The sequence below is a fragment of the Triturus cristatus genome, chromosome 3_1, assembly GCF_964204655.1.
Source record: "Triturus cristatus chromosome 3_1, aTriCri1.1, whole genome shotgun sequence".
Taxonomy (NCBI): domain Eukaryota; kingdom Metazoa; phylum Chordata; class Amphibia; order Caudata; family Salamandridae; genus Triturus; species Triturus cristatus.
This window is the reverse complement of record NC_140583.1, coordinates 291,925,881-291,932,263: the sequence shown is the minus strand read 5'-3', so window position 1 is coordinate 291,932,263 and position 6,383 is coordinate 291,925,881.

Below are 6,383 nucleotides of genomic sequence, written 5' to 3'. Positions count from 1 at the left end.
GGAACCGTACTGTGGGCTTGGAGCTGTGTGGCCTGCACCATTGATTACTCCTGTTTCACCGCTCTACACTGCCTAGAGACTTTTACTGTATGTGTGCAATATGTTTTTGCCATTCTAGCGGCCGGCCGGATGGTTGTAGGCCCATACCTGTAACTTTTACGAACTGCAATAAACGGTTTCAAAAAAAAAAAAAAAAAAAAAAAAAAGAACGTCAGCCATGTCCTCAAGTCTGCCCGGACCCCCATGGAAATCCGGACCCTGTGGGGCGGGAGAACTGCCCCCGACATGACCATGCCGAGCCGTCTGCAGAACGTCCGTCCAGCCCTCACCACCCTGCATGCGAAGTTCAGGAAACCCAGCAGTTGTTGCACCGCCCTCAACGCAATCCTCTTCTCCTCGATCGCCCACAAGAGGCACGCCTGTATCTCTGTCACTTTCGCGTCAGGGAGCCGAGCCATCCAATGAATGGAGTCCAGCTCAATGCCCAGAAATGTCAAACTGCATCTAGGTCCAGCTGTCTTTTCCGGCGCCAAGGGGACTCCGAAATACTGGGACATCTCCTGGAACTGCGAGAGGGCCCTGCCACAATCCCCAATGTGTGCCTTCCCCAGAAAAAGGAAATCGTCCAAATAGTGAGTAACGTCCCGGTGCCCGCTGATCTGTGTAAAAGCCCACTGCAAGAATGTGCTAAACAGTTAAAACAGCGCGCAGGAAATCGCGCATCCCATGGGCAAAACCTTGTCCACGTAGATGGCCCCCGCGAACTGCATCCCCAGCAGAGAGAAATCCACAGGGTGTATAGGCAGCAGGTGGAAAGCAGACTTCACATCACATTTCACATGTTCCGCCCCGACCCACACACCCTCACAAGGCAGATCGCATCATCCGCCGATGCATAGAGCACTCTTGAGTCTGCCTCTGCGATGAAATCATTCACAGACTGCCCTTCCGGCCACGAGAGGTGATGGATCATGCGAAAATCACCCTCCTCCTTCTTAGGCAGCACGCCCAGTGGGGAGATAATCAAGTCTTCCGCTGGCCAGTCGTGAAACGGGCCCGCTATCCTGCCTTCGTGTACCTCCTTCTGCAACTTGGCCGCCACCACCCCGGCAACTCCTTGGCTGATTTCAGATTGTCCGCCCATCTTCGCATCCTAGGTCCCTGATAGCCCACTCGAAAACCCTCTGTGAAACCCCACTGAATCTTCAATGCCGCCTCCCTGTCCGGGTAACACGAGAGCCACGGGGCCATCGCCTCCACCTTAACCGGTGTAGGTGCCCTTCTGTCCAGACTGCCCCCTTCCCTTCGCATTGCGCCACTGCTCAGATGGCGTGACCAAGGTAAGACATTGGGTAAGGGCGTGCCGCCCCCCACACTTGGAGCACTCATGCTTGAACTTGCATGGGTAACAGGAACAGTAGCCCCAGTTGTAGCTCCAACATGCCCCGGTGTTGTTGTCACCCGGCTTGGCAGGCTGACCTGTAGGTCCTGTACCAGCGGAAACTCCCCCCGCCCCACTGTGGGCAGGATGTGGCAGAAAGGACCGGTAAGTGACCGGCAAGCCACTAGTCGTGTGAGTAGACGCCGATGAGTACGTGGATGCCATCCACTGCATCCACAGCTCCTGATCCACCTCCCCCCAGTGCTTGTCCAGGTTCACACTAACTCGGGCTCTGAGCTCCTCATCGTAGCTCAGCCAGGCAAACCCCCCAAATTGCATCTGGGGTTTCCTAATGATGTCCATGTACTTCAGTAGCACTATGGCCCTATCCAGGTGCTTCTCACAATAAATGCTAGCATAAATGAGAATCGCCGATGTCCACTTTTCCATGGTCACCGGCACCCTGGGCCTCCGAGTCAGCTCCCATTCCTCCTCCTTAGAACCCTCCTTCGCCTGCACCTCCCTATTTAATAATTTATCTTCTCGGACAGAAGGGAACCCAGGGGCATGGCCAGGCCCATGTAGGGCAACTTTTTCTGGTGCTTGTCCTCCGTCTTCTCCCCCTTGTCATCCTTCCCGTCCGCCTTGTCTGTCTGAACCCCCACCGTGGCTACCGTCTTCACCCCATCCTCATTGTCAGGCACTTTAGGTGTGTCCTTGGCCAACCCCACACCATCCCTCACGGACCCATCCCCCACACCCACCGACCGGCAAGCCTTTTTCTTACCCCCTTTAGGCCCACCATCCAAAGCTGCCCACCACGTCCCCTCACCTGACAATGACGAGTGCGCCTCTCCGGACCGCCCTCTGACGCTGGTGGACTTGTGTGTCTCCGATGTCACATTGGCCTTCGTTGGCTTAGAAACCTGTAAAACACCAACGCCACTGTTGCTCTTCACTCCCCCCGTCTTGTCATCGTCATCCCTCTCCTCTCCGTCTTCCAGCTCCTCACTCTCATCATCATAGTCCAACTCCACCTCAGGCTCCACATCCACAGGCGCCCACAACACCTCTCTCACCGCTCTCTTCACACCCTTACTCTTCTTGGCACTCAAAACCCCCCGCTCAACACACACAACGCCGTTGCACACTCCCACGCCGGAGGGATGGCCGCCGCGGACCCCCCTGCTGCTTCAAGCCGGCGTCCTGAGGCCGTCTTGCGCCCCGCCGAGCTACCCCGCACTCTACCGACCTCTGCCGGTTGGGAACCCACCCTATCCCCCAGGTCGCTCCAACCTTGGTGGGCCCTGGCACCATTGGGCCTCAACGCCATCCTGGCCGTCCCTACCTTGGGCTGCGGCCCCTTACTGACACTACCCCTCCCCCGACTGGCCCTGTCAGCCCTGTCCCGCTCCGATGTAGGTGTGGGGGGCCCCTCCACCTCATCCTCCCAAATCGCCCCCACCCTGGTGGTCTCCTGCTCAGCCCGCCGCGCCTCATTCAACTGGACGAGGAGGCATTGCTCTCTGATCCTGTCCTCCCAGGCTAATGACTCCCACTGAGGGAGGGGTTGCAGTAGCCCTGGGCCCCCCCACTGTTAAGCAGCAACCTTGGCACCGGGGACAGCACCCGATCAGGTGCCCCCCCTGCAGCCACAGCCACGCCTTCCACAACACGGGCCCCTGCTATGCACCCCACTGGCCCTGGTGCGACCCCTCAGGGCCCCCTAGAGAGGTCAATGGGAGTGTCCTCCCACTGCCCCACACCATCATCTGGGATCACCCCACCCCCTGACAACCGGATCCTCCACACACTGACCCCCTAGCCCCCTTGCCCCAACTCCCAAGTCACCCAGGCTCTGAGGCACCCCAACTGCAGCCGTGACGAGTGAGGGCCCCTTCACCCCCTCTCCGCCTGCTCACTCTCCAAGTGTACTGTCAGCAGCTCCCCAGTGGGTACCGGCATTCTCGCGGGCCCCCCACCCCGTGCGCTACGAATTCTAGCTGGGGGAATCCGAGCTGCGGAGGCAGGCTCTTACGCCAGCCTCCGCGCGCCACCGCCTTTCTGACCGTGCCCTCCCCCTACCCGGTGCGCCACCCCCTGCAGCACCAGCTCCTCTAAACAAGCAACAGCCGCTGCCGCTACCCCTGCAGAGGCCGCCCGTGGTGCACTCACCATCCCCACCCACGCTTCCCCTAAAACACCGGGCCGGAGGAGATCCTCCCGCCCGGCTCAGCCCAGCAGCCGCAAGCCCTCCCTTGCCGATACCGCCGCCATAGTCTGCCGCAAACTCGGCCCCTCGAGCTCAGACCCACCGACCAGTGGCTCTGCACAGCAGGTACCGTAATCCCCGCCGAAACCGCCAACAAACCGCCTCCTACTCCCTGACTAATCAAATAACCTGCGCTAACCTTTCCTAACTAGGCCCTCCCGATGGTGCCGAGAATGCAGGAAGAGGAAGGTCCCTTCCTCCCTCGCATTCTTATACCCTCCCACTAACCCCACCCCTTGCCCCTGCCTAGTCCTCCCCTGCGCGAATGACCCCGGGGGAAGACTAGTCTGCGACTGTGCTTCCCCCGGGGCCCACCATCAGCTGTTACCTAGAAGAGAATCAAGGGCTCGGGCCGAGGAAGTGGCACCCGGACTTTGCAGCCGTATTCCATGGGGTGCGGACACAGGCAATCCGGCAGTGCCAAGCAGACGCCATGAAAGACTGAAATCGTTGGGGAGTGCCGGCCCCCTGTGGCAAAAAATAAACTGCCATCTGTCGGTGCACTGCGAACCCAGGAATCGAGCCCCACTGCGTGAGGCCGTGCCGCACGGCCTAGAAGACAGAAGTCCCCGGACCCTGATGAAAAGAGATCATGGCCCACATATATGAGGCGATGGCCGGAGGTGCACACAACATTACGAAGGGAGGTCACTCACCCCGGCCCAACTTCCTGTGTCCTGTATTTGGTCTTTGCCTCTCCCCATCTGTCGCTGATGCCTATCGTATCAGGGGGAACTATTATCTGAGGTTCAGCGAGGCCTGCATGTGGAGGCTGCCTTTCCCTGGGGGTGAGGGATGAAGAGGCCCGGTCCTGAGGCCTGTCCCCATACAGACCTCCATTGACCCTCACCAGTGTCCTCTGCTTTTTTGCTGTCCTTCAAATCCACCTGCCCTCCCTAGGGAGCCCAGAGGATTTGTGCACGAGGTGCGTGAAGAGCATACTCGGGACACAGCATGACGCTGCTGGGAGCAGGTGCCCGGCCTTCGGGGACCATCCTGATCCCCCTCTGATTCCAGGGAGTGCGTAAAGACCCCCTAGAGGTTTCTGCTGACGACTCCAGCACCTCTGGAGTATGATCTCCCCCTGCAATTAATGCCTAGAGCACATAAACTGTGTTGACTCATCCAGTCTCTGACTATTAGGGCCCTGACTTACAACGGCGATAGCTGGGCTGGTTGTGGGCCCCAATCCTCCCAGCCTGGACCTTCAACTGTATCCCGCTGCTGAGTGAAAGAGTGGAGACAGGTGTGTTGCCTCAGTCCAATGGTTCTTTGGACCAGTGCCCTGGTACTTATTTGCCCTCCCACCATTGGAAGTGGGACACCTCTGCGTGATGTTGAAATGCAATTGGATAATCGGCTGGCCCTCAGCTGCTGCACCAGCAGTTGAGAGTTACTGACATGTTAGGGGACCTTGAGCCTGTTTGAAGATGGTCAAGGATAAAGTGCTGACGGGGGCCCCAACAGATAAAGATCGATCAAGACGGGGCTGCGGGTAACTGAGCGGCAGCTGCTGGAGGTGGACCAAAAGACCCGCAGTATCCCACAGGCGCACAGGTCCTGGCGGCGATCGAGGCTTCCAGTGCCAGTGTCCAGGCTAAATTAGATTGTGTCTACGGATTTCAATCTACTGCGCACCTACCTGAATAAAGTACCTGAAGGATAATTGGAGACGAAACAACGTGTTGCGCAGCTCCAAGAAGAAGTCAAGGCCCTCCAAACCATGGTGGCAACCTTGACGTCCCAGACACAGAAGCTTGAATCACAAGCAGAAGATACGGAGGGTCGTTCTCAGCGCTACAGCCTAAGATTTGTGGGGTTCCCGTAGAGGTCTGAGGGAACAGTCCCAGAGCTCTTTCTAGAGTACTGGATCTGACAGACGCTCTTGGGCATTGCCCTGTCGAGTGTCCTTGTGGTGCAGCGCGCACATTGAGCCCTGGCACAGTTTCGGCCTGCCGGGTGGACCACCGAGGACTGTCTTTGTCAAACTCCTCAACCACAGAGACAGGGAAACTATATTACAGTTCATCAACAAGGAGATTCCCTCCTTTGAAAAGCATGTCATACGGATCTTCCCAGATTATACATCAACATGTACAGCTATTGCGATAAACGTTTTTGGGTGGGGGAGAGAGTTACAATATATACTGTTGTATCCTGCCAAACTTAAAGTCGGTCACACTTCTTTCTGACCCTGGAAGAGGTTTGGCACTGGTTGGACATTATGGATGGCGGGCCCCCCCTGCCCAGTGCGAGGGAGTCCTCCAGTTGGTCATCAGGCCTTTGACAAGATACACTGGGGTGGAGACGCAGTGGCTGCAGGAAAGAGCAGTGCTCCAACATGGGGGTAGTCAGGCAGGATGGCACACTAGACCTAGAGAGGCTACGACTGGAGAAAGAGGAGGCAAGGGACCTCGTGGAAGTGGCCACATCAGCAAAATCTGTGTACAGCGACTTAAAGGTGTTCGTAGACACGCTGGAACTGTCTGGCTGGTGAACTATACAGTATAACAGCAATAGTGTACAGTATGCTGCTATGCTGTGCCGGGGGCTCTGGACACTGCAGATTTGACTGCAACCATGGTTTCCTGGAGGCTGACTTGATGAGAACTCCAATTTTGTCCCCCTGGAAGTTGCAGTGATGCTCCTGATGTTCGTCCAGGGACCCTCGCCAAGCTACATCTGGAGGCCGTTGAATCATGCAGTGGAAGACGCAGCAACACCACCTAC